Source organism: Oncorhynchus mykiss, chromosome 9, assembly GCF_013265735.2.
Source record: "Oncorhynchus mykiss isolate Arlee chromosome 9, USDA_OmykA_1.1, whole genome shotgun sequence".
Lineage (NCBI taxonomy): Eukaryota > Metazoa > Chordata > Actinopteri > Salmoniformes > Salmonidae > Oncorhynchus > Oncorhynchus mykiss.
The window spans coordinates 17,425,870-17,438,763 of record NC_048573.1 but is presented as its reverse complement, the minus strand read 5'-3'; the positions used below and the strand labels follow the sequence as shown (position 1 = coordinate 17,438,763).

General features: G+C 44.1%; 1 protein-coding gene across 3 annotated transcripts in view; it reads left to right on the top strand.

Annotated features, from left to right (window-relative positions):
• LOC110532943 (lysine-specific demethylase 6B) overlaps window positions 1-12,894 on the top strand; it is a 145,525-nt gene that overhangs the window by 109,139 nt on the left and 23,492 nt on the right. The window contains exon 1 of one of the 3 annotated variants that reach the window (XM_036987491.1): window positions 6,922-7,820. The exons of the other annotated variants lie outside the window; for them this stretch is intronic. The gene's annotated coding sequence lies outside the window, so the exon portion shown is untranslated. Of the gene's footprint in view, window positions 1-6,921; window positions 7,821-12,894 lie in introns of those variants that run through there. 3 annotated transcript variants of the gene reach the window in all.

The window sequence follows — 12,894 nt, the reverse complement described above, 5'->3', positions numbered from 1 at the left end:
GAGACATCAGTACAGAGTGCCAGGTCTCTCTCCATTCAGAGACATCAGTACAGAGTGTCAGGTCTCTCTCCATTCAGAGACATCAGTACAGAGTGCCAGGTCTCTCTCCATTCAGAGACATCAGTACAGAGTGTCAGGTCTCTCTCCATTCAGAGACATCAGTACAGAGTGTCAGGTCTCTCTCCATTTAGAGACATCAGTACAGAGTGTCAGGTCTCTCTCCATTCAGAGACATCAGTACAGAGTGCCAGGTCTCTCTCCATTCAGAGACATCAGTACAGAGTGCCAGGTCTCTCTCCATTCAGAGACATCAGTACAGAGTGTCAGGTCTCTCTCCATTCAGAGACATCAGTACAGAGTGTCAGGTCTCTCTCCATTCAGAGACATCAGTACAGAGTGTCAGGTCTCTCTCCATTCAGAGACATCAGTACAGAGTGTCAGGTCTCTCTCCATTCAGAGACATCAGTACAGAGTGTCAGGTCTCTCTCCATTCAGAGACATCAGTACAGAGTGTCAGGTCTCTCTCCATTCAGAGACATCAGTATCAAGCCCGCGCGACAGTCTGGACTTCATCACATCATCTTGCAAGTCTCCATGTGCTGGCTCCATACATGTTTCTGTGAACACACACACACACTGTTCTATTACCAGTCAGGACTGATAATATATCTGACCCACAGACAGGTACTATTTACAAGACAGTCTCCCCATGGACGAGTGTTGGTGAGCGGGCAAGAGGTGAGGCTAGAGGTAAGGTCTCTGTCAGCGCCCCATTGATGGGCATGGCAGTCGTAGATCACCTCCTGGCCCTTCATCAAAGATACTGGTCGGTCACACAAACACACACACACACACACACATACAGAGCACTGATTGCATTCTCAACCTGATCACTGCGTTCCCCTTTCTATTTCATTTCAGATATCATGAAACGTGACCATATGGTGCTTTTTTACATAGGATACACCCCTCATGGTGTATCATGCACTGCAGTTGAGGAACAATGGGAAAGTCATTCTGCCTTGAAAGTTGATCAACTTGTAACCTCACTTTTGAGAAAACGGCCATGACTCAAATGATGTCAAGTAGCCTATCAGAAGCTTCTAAAGCCATGACATAATTTTCTGGAATTCTCCAAGCTGTTTAAATGCACAGTCAACTTAGTGTATGTAAACTTCTGACCCACTGGAATTGTGATACAGTGATAAGTGAAATAAGTGATAAGTGAAATAATCTGTCTGTAAACAATTGTTGGAAATATTACTTGTGTCCTGCACAAAGTAGATGTCCTCACCAACTTGCTAAAGCTCTAGTTTGTTAATTAACAAGAAATGTGTGGAGTGGTTGAAAAATGGGTTTTAAACTCCCGACTTCAACTGTAAATTATGTTTCACAATTTGGTTCTCAAAGTAATGAAGTGTGTTTGCCTTCTGTATGTGTATAAATTATGAGTCTGTGAAAGCTTTTGCAGCTGACAGGTGAAGGTTGCTGGCCGGATTCTTGTCAACATGTCGCTGACTGTTCCATTCATGGGAACGCTCACAGTGAGGGCATGTCTAGATGATACTGATGAGGCCCCCTTGCTGGTCTTCTCTCTGCTGCATGTTCAGCTGCAACCTAGACATCTCTCCAACAACTGCAGCAGACAATCTTATGATGCGGTGTTGACTGGGAGGGCCTGTGACAGGGTGATGATATACACTGAACAAAAATACAGTATAAACGCAGGACGCAACAATTTCAAAGATTTTACTGAATTACAGTTCATATTAGGAAATCAGTCCATTTAAATAAATCCATTAGGCCCTAATCTATGGATTTCACATGACTGTGAATACATATACACATCTGTTGGTCATAGATACCTTAAAATAAAGGTAGGCGCATGGATCAGAAAACCAGTCAGTACCTGGTGTAACCCCCATTTGCCTCGTACACGTCGATCCAGAGCATCCCAAACATGCTCAATGGGTGATATGTCTGGTGAGTATGCAGGCCATGGAAGAACTGGGATATTTCCAGCTTCCAGGAATTGTGTACAGATCCTTGCGACATGGGGCTGTACATTATCATGCTGAAACATGAGGTGATGGTGGAGGATGAATGGCACGGCAATGGGCCTCAGGATCTCGTCACGGTATCTCTGTGCATTCAAATTGCCATCGATAAAATGCAATTATGTTCATTGTCCTTAGCTTATACCTGTCCATACCATAACCTCACCGCCACCATGGGGCACTCGGTTCACAACGTTGACATCAGCAAACCGCTCGCCCACACAACGCCATACATGCTGTCTGCCATCTGCCCGGTACAGTTGAAACAGGGATTCATCCGTGAAGAGCACACTTCTCCAGCATGCCAGTGGTCATCAAAGGTGAGCATTTGTCCGGGTGGCTGGTCTCAGACGATCCCGCAGGTGAAGAAGCCAGACATGGATGCCCTGGGCTGGTGTGGTTTGTGCCCTAGATATGGGTTGCACCTCGGAGACTAATGTGACTGTTTTGTCTAAATTCCACTACCTTAGAGAGCCATGGAAATACTATTACATTGCTAAAGTAGACAAATCATTTGTAGGAAACAACTTTACGGTCGTCTCTTCAATCAAATACTGTGGTCCCCTCAAACTTAGTTAGCTGTCTAAAGTTATACTGCATCTAGTCAATCTGGCGACATCACAATCTTGACAAACGGTTTTCCTACTAATAATTTGCCTTCTGTTGAAATGTTATTGTGTTTCCAAGCCAAATCCGATTTGTATTGAGGTAGGCTAACATTAGCTAGCTAGCCAACGAGTTAGGTAATTAGCTAGCTAGTTTGTAGTAGTTTGTAACATCAAATCACAATAAAACAATTTTGGTCACATACACATATTTGGTATTTGTCAGATGTTATTGCGGGTGGAGCGTAATGCTTGTGTTCCTAACAATTCTCAACAATACACACGCTAAAGTAAAAGAATGGAGTTAAGAAATATATAAATATTAGGACGAGCAATGTCGGAATGGCATTGACTAAAATACAGTAGAATAGAATACAGTATATACATATGAGATGAGTAAAGCAGTATTTAAACATTATAAAAGTGACTATGCTATGCTAGCGATGATAGTGATAATGATTATCAAAATATACATAACCAGATAAATATCAAGGGGTCTATAGTCTAGCTACCAGTATACTCACCACCACTGGGGACCAACGAAGTCCAACCACCTATTCCGTGTGATAGGGTCCTTCGGCAGGGCATGTAAACCATAGTTGTTGGCTGTGCATCCTGCTGGAATCATGCATTGCATGCTCAATCCTTATAGGGCTTTTCAGTCTCAAACGGCCGCGATTCTTTGAGCGTGTTTGTTTGGGGTGATGAAACAACGGAGCCCACATTCAATGAAGGGAAGCAAAGTGAGCGGAGGGGCGATTTGCACGTGGAGCTTGGCAAAAGGGGGCATGATTTGTTGACATAGTTGTAATCCAAACCCAACCTTCATTTACTCGTTGTGACGCGCTGAGGTCCCAAACTCTGTTTTAGACAAGACTGACTTTATCACCAAAATGATCCTATTTTCACTTTGTAGTCAGTTTTGACACTAGAATACATGTTTGATGCCACATACACTGTTTTCCAAGGGATTGGTTGGTTTTTAGGGGTAGTCACTCTTCAATGTATTTTTCCAGTGTGTGTGTGTGGGCGTCACTTGAGCCTGCACTGTATACAGTAGATGTGTTTGTGTGAAGTAGGAATGACAGGAATCTTTTTGACTTGTACCCATGAGAGGGATGCTATATATATCTGCAGTATGAGAACTGAACTCTCTCCACTCTCCCCGCAGCGCTTCTCTCTCTCTCTCTCTCAGTCCCTCTCCTCTCATTACAGTAGGCCCAGTCACTGTAATTACCCTCCGTACACACACACACAGTCACACAATCACAAACACACATCCTTAAGGACTGTGCCCCCACTGTGGGAGAGGAAGGGGGATTCTACTACTCAACAGAAAGATATATACACTACTTCACATCCCCCCCCCCCCCCCCCCCCCCCCCCCCATCACACACACACATACTGTACACAATACGGAGGCGTTTTCTTAGCTAAACTGACCAAAAGGCACCTCCAACAACACATAAAACCTCACATAATTCTTTCCCTAAACGATGAGAATTTCTATCAACCAGTGGCATATGCAAAAAATCATAAACACCTATGTTTGGTTCAGATCTGGTCAAGACCAGCCTTGATTTGGTCCAAACACAACGTCTTTTCAACTTTCATTCAGAACCGAAAATGTACCTGATTTCAACGTCCCGAAAATAAACATTTTCAACATCCGGAAATACGTATTTTAAACGTCCGGAAAATATGTATTTTCACCTTTCATTCAGAACCTAACTTTAATGTCTGGAAAATATGTATTGATTTTGCTTACTGGGTCTATTTTACATTTGCTGGGGGGAACAAGAAGAGGCTGTTGATTGATGTGGCCGGGGTGGGACTCAAGTGTACCACACACACTGCTTCAGCCCGTAACCCCCCCACGATACACACACACACACACACACACACAGCCCCTGAGTATAAAGTACATTGATGACTGAAAGCTATGTAGTTCATACCCACTCAAACACACATGCATAGGATAGCAGAGTATAAAGACTGAATACACTAAGCAATATATATCTCTCTATAATGCATTGCTCTGAACACACTCCATCACTTTGTTTTTGACTCGTCATTACAAGATTTATAATCAAACACACACTCTCACATTGACATAGAGCACTCTCACATTGACATAGAACACACACACATTGGCATAGAGCACTCTAACATTGACATACAGCACTCTCACATTGACATAGAGCACTCTCACATTGACATAGAGCACTCTCACATTGATATAGAACATGTTCACATTGACATATAGCACTCTCACATTGACAGAGAACACTCTCACATTGACATAGAGCACTCTCACATTGACATAGAGCACTCTCACATTGACATAGAGCACTCTCACATTGATATAGAACATGTTCACATTGACATATAGCACTCTTACATTGACAGAGAACATTCTCACATTGACATAGAGCACTCTCACATTGACTTAAAGACTCCATTCTACTGTTCGCTTTCAGACAGTCATGCAATACGGAACATTGAATGAACATTCATTCTCATTCTCAATTACATGTGAATACCATGTACTGCTATGTCTTAAGTCTTTCTCTAGTGTGGTTCTGTGTGTGTTCTCTCAATGTGCGTACTTGTATGTGTGTGTATGTGTGGGTATGTGTGTGTGTGTGCGTGTGCGTGTGTGTCTTGTCCTGTCTTGTCTGGGGGAGAGGAAAGACACCTTGTATGTTCATTGTGCCAGAGAATATCTCCTTGTGAGGTCACGATGTAATTTACTATCGGTAACGGGAACAGGCAGTTCAAACTCATGTTGTGTGTGTGTCCCTGATTTTGTTTCTGTGGGAGAATCATCAATGACACACTCCTATCCTGCTGAGGTGGTGGATCTAAATATACTGTCTGTGTGTGTGTGTGTGTGTGTGTGTGTGTGTGTGTGTGTGTGTGTGTGTGTGTGTGTGTGTGTGTGTGTGTGTGTGTGTGTGTGTGTGTGTGTGTGTGTGACACATGCTGCCTTTAATAACAGACCATGTGTTTGGCATTATTATAGTACCCACGTTGGTGAGTCCTGGGGGGATTGAAGTGCCCAGCCATTTCCGTCCCCAGAGAGCCACAAACCTGGTACAGAACAGAGTTGGGGGTTGATCAACCGCATTATATCCCATGTTCCACATGTACACAACATGACCAATAGTATGTGGACACCTGCTTGTCAAACATCTCATTTTTAAAATCATGGGCATTAATATGGAGTTGGTCCCCACTTTGCTGCTATAACAGCCTCCATTATTCTGGGATGGCTTTCCACTAAATGTAATAACATTGCTGTGGGGATTTGCTTCCATTCAGCTGCAAGAGCATTAGTGAGGTCGGGCACTGATGTTGGGTGATTAGGCCTGGCTCGCAGTCGATGTTCCAATTCCTCCCAAAGGTGTTCCATGGGGTTGAGGTCAGGGCTCTGTGCATGCCAGTCAAATTCTTTCACACCGTTCTCAACAAACCATTTCTGTATGGACCTCGCTTTGTGCACAGGGGCATTGTCATGTGGAAACAGGAAAGGGCCTTCCCCAAACTGTTGCCACAAAGTTGGAAGGACAGAATCGTCTAGAATGTCATTGTATGCTGTAATGTTAAGATTTGTCCTTCAATGAAAATAAGGGGCCTAGCCCGAACCATGAAAAACAGCCCCATATCATTATTCCTCCTCAACAAAACTTTACAGTTGGCACTATGCATTGGGGCAGGTAGTGTTCTGTGAGCTTTTGTGTTCTACCACTTTGTGGCTGAACCGTTGTTGCTCCTAGACGTTTCCACAACAACAGCACTTACAGTTGACCTGGGCAGCTCTAGCAGGGCAGAAATGTGACGAACTGACTTGTTGGAAAGGTGGCATCCTATGACGGTGCCACATTGAAAGTCAGTGAGCTCTCCAGTAAGGCCATTCTACTGCCAATGTTTTTCTATGGGGATTGCATGGCTGTGTGCCTGATTTTATACACCTGTCAGCAACCGGTGTGGCAGAAATAGCCGAATCCACAAATTTGAAGGCGTGTCCACATAGTTTTGTATATATAGTGTATTGTGGAAAAATGTTAAGGCAGGGACAGTACATTGACTCATCAATATTCATTAATATTATCAGTTATTATAATTAACCATTGATATTATTGGTGTTATAAAAGGTTTATAACAGGGTATGAGATATTTTCATATTATTCTGTATTTGTAATCTATTCTAGTCTTTGCTATTATATTATATTATCGGGCAGGATATCAATTATAGATGGTATTACTGCCCTTAGATCAACACGGGATCATTTTAGACTACAGCAGGATAAATGCTTTAATAGCTGTGATGTCAGGATAGTACATCGTCCAAAAATAGGCAGTCAGACGGAAAAGCTGTCCGGGTGATCAACCGGTAGGTCAGTCACGAAGCAGCCCACCTTAAAAAAAACACACACACACACACACACACAGAGGCAGAGGAACACGCCCCGGTAGTCGCGGCTAGAGTGAGTCTCTCGGTATTCGATGCCAGTTTGCTCTGTCAGGGAATTCCGGGGACGGTGTGGTGACGTCAGCGAGCGAACGGACAGAGCAGGGCGCAGGAGGGGCGTATCGTGTCTGTGTGTGGAAGACGCAGCCAGTGGGTTGGTGTGTGAATCTGTAGCGATAGCATCATAGTTGAGCACCGAGCCAAGAGACTTGTCCCTTTAAAACACAGTTCGACTCAGCGCAACCTAATTGCCTTATGTCGACACAGAGAGAGAGAGAGAGAGAGAAGAAGAAGAAGACGAGGACTGTAAAAAAGATAGAAGGCAGGGAGAAAACAAACGGAATAATAAAAAAGAGTATCTCGCTTGTCGACTGAAGCTAGGATTTCAAAGCCAGACAGAGTGACATTAGTTGGGCGTCAAGTGATACAAGTTTACAAGAGCTTCGAAAGGAAGCGAGTGAGACTAAGTGAACTATGTTACATTTGTCTGAGTCAGTTGTCTGAGTCGCTGGAATTCAGCTGCACAGAGAGAGAAACTTGCAGATACAGCTCCGACTACTGCCTGGATTCAGGAAACTCCGCAAATACGGACTACAGTGTTACACACTGAAATATTTTTACTAGTGAAAAAAAGCTCGTTTGTTTTGGAAATATTCTCAAGAATTTCTACTACTCCAGACAGCAGTACGTGAATATATATTTATTACTACAGTGTTACATTGTGAATATCTTTATAGCTTGTGTGTTACATTGTGAACGTCTTTTATTACGAGCTGGTTACATTCTGTTGCAATACTATTCGAATGTCAAATGTAACTTTTTATCTTGCGCCGCCGTTTGTCTAATGTACACAGAGAAACATGTTGCCATTGGCCGTTTTTACTTGAGATCTTGTAGGACGAGTTTAAAAATAAAATAAAAATCAGTAAAACTTTAGTAATGTGGAAATATCTACTTTGGGCTTTTCGTCGTTTTCTCTTCGGCTTGTTTGTTCATGTCGATTACAAGAGAGCGCGTTCAGAAAGTGACATTTAGCGACGGGGTCGAGGAGCTGGTATTCAGCCTGGTAACGTTAGTGTACAACATTTAATAGTTAATAGATGAAACCGGAAGACTTGTTTGCTCACGCTGCCTTGTTATCTCTTGTCGTTTGTATCAAGTATATTACATGGGGAATACGTCGCCTATTATAATTCCCATTTTAGCTAATTTGTAATGACAAACAGTCAACATAATCGGTTGAATGCGTAAATTACAACAAGGCCATAGTCTATTCTCTTGATGCTTGTGCGATTGTTTTGGTGAATTTATTTTGACAGTAGAAAGAGGGAGGCACTTCAGAAACATAGCAGCATCCCACGTGTGTTTGTGGGACAGATACGAGGAATATATGGAGGGAGAATAGGGGGGAGAAAGAAATTGCTTGTGTAAAGATCTCCCCCCTCCTCCGGGCCTTTGTTTGTGGGAGGGCTGACTGGGGAAGTGTTGAGTGGGGATGGGCAGACAGAGGGAGGTAGGCAAGCTGCCTTATAAAGCGAATGTATTGCCCCAAGTCAGACCTTCCTCTCGCACACAAAGAGTCGAATTGAAAGGAAGTCATTTGCATCGTCCACGGGGGGAGGGTGGTGTTTTTGGTCTGGTTTTGGTGTGTCACTCACTGTGTCTCAAAATAGCCCTTTCTGTCTGGAAGAGCCTTCGGGGAAGATAAATAGCACAGAACAAGCAATTGAAACACGGTTGGAAAGTTAGCCTGTTATTGACTGTATTCATGATCATTTGACCGGATAAAAAAATAAAATCGTTCGTGCAAGAACTCGACTCGGCGCTATGCATTTTATGGGCCGTTATAAACCGAGCCTTGTTCCAAGGACCAGCGTGTGCTGGCATGGGGTCGGTGAAACCCTTTGAACCCCACTTCCGATCAATCAAGGCGATAGACATGGAAACGAGTGGCGTGTTTCTTGTTTGGGACTCTTTGAAGTCCCGAGCTGTAAAGTTAGGACAGGTTGAAAGCTGCTTACGAAAATATATTCTCCTTTTTTTCTCCTATCATACAGCTCCAGTTTCTTGGCTGAATAGTAGCCAAGTGACTGCTTCTTGCTCTGGTTTGAATCACCCGCCCCCATGTGTCCCATCCCGTGATCTAAATGCGAGTGAATGAACAATCGCCGCCCATTCTACTACATCTATGACGAACGTGTACCGTTAAAGTTGTACACACACCAAATATTTGTCTGAATATTTTTTAAAGATGCACTATGCAGAAATCGCTCCGCTATTTCCAGGTAGCAAAAATGATATATGAATTTTGTCGGGTTTCCCGAAAAGTTACATATTAAGGCTCAACTCGAGTCAACACTGATGAAAGGGGAATAAGCAGGGCTATAGAAAGTGTAAGTGTGTGTGTATAGGTGTTGGATGAAGATGTTTGGCCCATGGTGTTTTGAGGATGGTGTATCTTACATAATTGACAGGTGGTGTGGGTGTGAGATTGGTTGTAGAAACAGGTGTGGCTTGTGTGTGTAGGGGATGAGTGGCGGTTGTGTAGGAGGTGTTTGTGGCATGAGTAATGTGGGTCAGTAGGCTAGTTTACATTTCTTAGTCACCTAACACTTCCTCGGTTGTTGAGGGAGGTTGTGATGAAATGGGGTCAGTGTGTCGGTGTATCGTGTGAACATCTCATGTTGTCTCAGGCCCTCTGACATTATTTTCATTGTATTGCGCCCGTGAAAAAACAAACTTTCATATTGTGTGTGTGTGTGTGTGGGTGGTTACTTGGGTCAGAGGCAAGGGGAACTAACTCGATGATGTCAGACACTAAAAGCCTTGTTTTACTCTACCTGAAACGAAAGGTGTAATTTCTTCAACAAGGAAGTGGAGCACAGCATTTGTCATGCTGCAAACAATAACATGAACTTCTGTCCTATCTCAAACATCTAGCCGGCCATTTTGATAACAGTCCAACATATTATCAGGCAACCTTTTCGGCTGATTACTTCCACCTATCCAATCCTTTCAAATATACAGGAGTGGATTATAGAGAGTAGGGCCTAGAGGTCCATTTAGAATAAGAGCAAGTGTATTGATAGGAGAGCAAAGAAGCAGGGTGGGTGAGAGGAGGAGGAGGAGGTGCTAGGAATTACTGGGGTAAAGCTCAGGCAGCTCTGTGTGGAATTCCACCTAGCAGTGTTGAGGCCTCTAGTTGTGACTCTATGGAGACCGACTGGCTGGTGTACCACACCGTGTGTGTTGACTCTGTCGGCGAGGTAGTTCTGTGTTTCTGTCTTTGCGTTCTACTGCTCTAGAGCCATATGTGTTCCTGTTATGAAATTCCAGAACCGTCTCTGTGTGTGTCATGAAAGCTCCCTCGTGGGATCTGTGACTATTCTTTAGCTTCGTTATCCCTGGCAAAGTGCCACCGATGATGCAGAGGTGAAAGGGAGGTGTATAAACGTGTGTGTGTGTGTGTGTATGACTAACACACCACAACACACACAGGGAAGGAATGTAGTGTTTTCTCCTCTGTCACCCCAGTGACTACTTCACTCCAACCCCTGAGAGAGAGAGAGGCCAAGAATGAGTGTTTGAAAGGGAGAGGAAAGAGATGTGAGTATTAGAACAACAAAGAGAGAGAGGTGAGGACAATCGGTAAACGAACAGTCCAGTGTTCTTTGGGCTATATGAACACACAGTTCAGTCTGCCGTAACAACAGAAATGCATCATTATCACTGCTTTATGTCTGTTCAGAGAACTAGAGCTGTGTAATTATTACCTACCAACTATAATATGAACACCGGACTGGACGGTAGCTGTACCTCATCTGGCTTTGACTACCGACAGTCATGTTCTCTGCTCGGTCCCGATAGGCAGGCACACACACGCGCTCAGATAGGGGTCGAAGTGTGTCGAGGGTCAGGTTGTCCTTGTTGTTGTTCAGTGGAGACATGATCGCAGACCTCCAGCTCTTGGAAGGAACATAAAGGACAACCTGATTCTCAACAGACTCCCACTCCTATCTCTGCCTGTGTGTGTGTGTGTGTGTGGGGGGGGGGGGGTTCAGTCCAAGAGGGCCTGAACCCTCTTGGACTACCGTCAATAATGTTCTCTGCTCTGCTTTGTCCCGATTGGCGCACACACTCTCAGATGGGAGTGTGTTGATGGTCAGATTGAAAATGAGGGGCTGATGATGAAAAGTAGCTGCTCTTAGCTAACTCGGGTGCACGCATCATATTTCACTGTCTGAAATGTATGTTTTTAATTGCACGTGGTCCCTTTTAAATAACCTGCCAGTACTACAGGTTGACCTTAATGTTAATGTTCTTGGAATGGAGAATGTTCAACCTGTACTAGGAAATAGAGAATGTTCAACCTGTACTAGGAAATAGAGAATGTTCAATCTGTACTAGGGAATAGAGAATGTTCAATCTGTACTAGGGAATAGAGAATGTTCAATCTGTACTAGGGAATAGAGAATGTTCAATCTGTACTAGGAAATAGAGAATGTTCAATCTGTACTAGGGAATAGAGAATGTTCAATCTGTACTAGGGAATAGAGAATAGTGGAGAAAGTCAATCTCTCTTGAGAAAGTACTTTCTCTCTTTCTGTATCTCTCTCTCCACCTTAATAACCGTCTGCCGCGACGCCACCGATACCACGGCAACCGTTGTCTAGGAAACAGAGTCTCAGCTCTGTTGTGGTCTGTGTGTGTTTTTGGGGGAACTAATCAGGGTGCTGACTTGTTTGTTTGTGTCTGTCTTGCTCTAGATTCTGGGAAGTGAGGCCATGGGTAGTACTGAAGACACTGGCTGGGGGAGGGGGGACTTTGGGCTGTTCTGTCCCCTTCTGGTACCCTCATACAGAGAAAGCAGGGTGTCGTGTGTGACGCCGTTTCCCTGTGATGTGAGCCGCCGAGCCGCCGTGTTCGGGGAAAAGGCAGGCAGGTTGTGGTTTTTTTTAAGTGAAGGACTGGGAAAGTGAGTGAGTTTGATCAAGTGTTATTGTCGATAGTGAACGTAAACACACGCTTATGGTCGTTCAGATTTCGGCGGCACAAATGTCACAACATATTTCTATATAGTCACATATACAGTTTTCGGTCTCTCACAGACATTCGTATAGTGAGTCACTGCTTCACATGCTCACACACACTGGCACGCACATCTGTGTGTGAGTGCTCAGACGAAGGCATGGGCTCTTGGTCTGACTGACTATCTCCCGCTTGGAGTCATGCTGTTTCTGGAAAACGCGAAAAGAAGAACGTCACCCCTTCTTGTGAAGTCTTGTTTTGCGAAAGAGATGTTGAGGACATCTGCTTGAGTGACTGACTGGAAATAACCTTACCCTACCCCCACACGCGTCAGTCAGCCCCCTCAAACTTTATTAGTGGACAATCAAGAAGAAGAGAAGCTGCCTTCAGCCTTGTTTATGGTCCGCTAACGTTCAAATGCCTCGGTTCCGTTTGTTTTAACATCTGATTTAGAGCCTGTGTCTTTGGTTAAAACACGTGGATGACAGGATGACGTCATGCCTGTCTGACTTGGATTCAAGGGTTTTAGAGGTGAAACCCTGTTAATGGTTTTGTATTGACTCAGGTTTACTCTCACTCAGTCACATATTTACACGTTCTTATTTTGTCCACACGCGCACACACCGCTTCTGTTCCGCAGGAAACTACTACTGATGCCCTCTGCCCTCCTCAAGGCATCCACACACACACACACACACACACACACTGACAGTTGTTACAAGCACAGGTG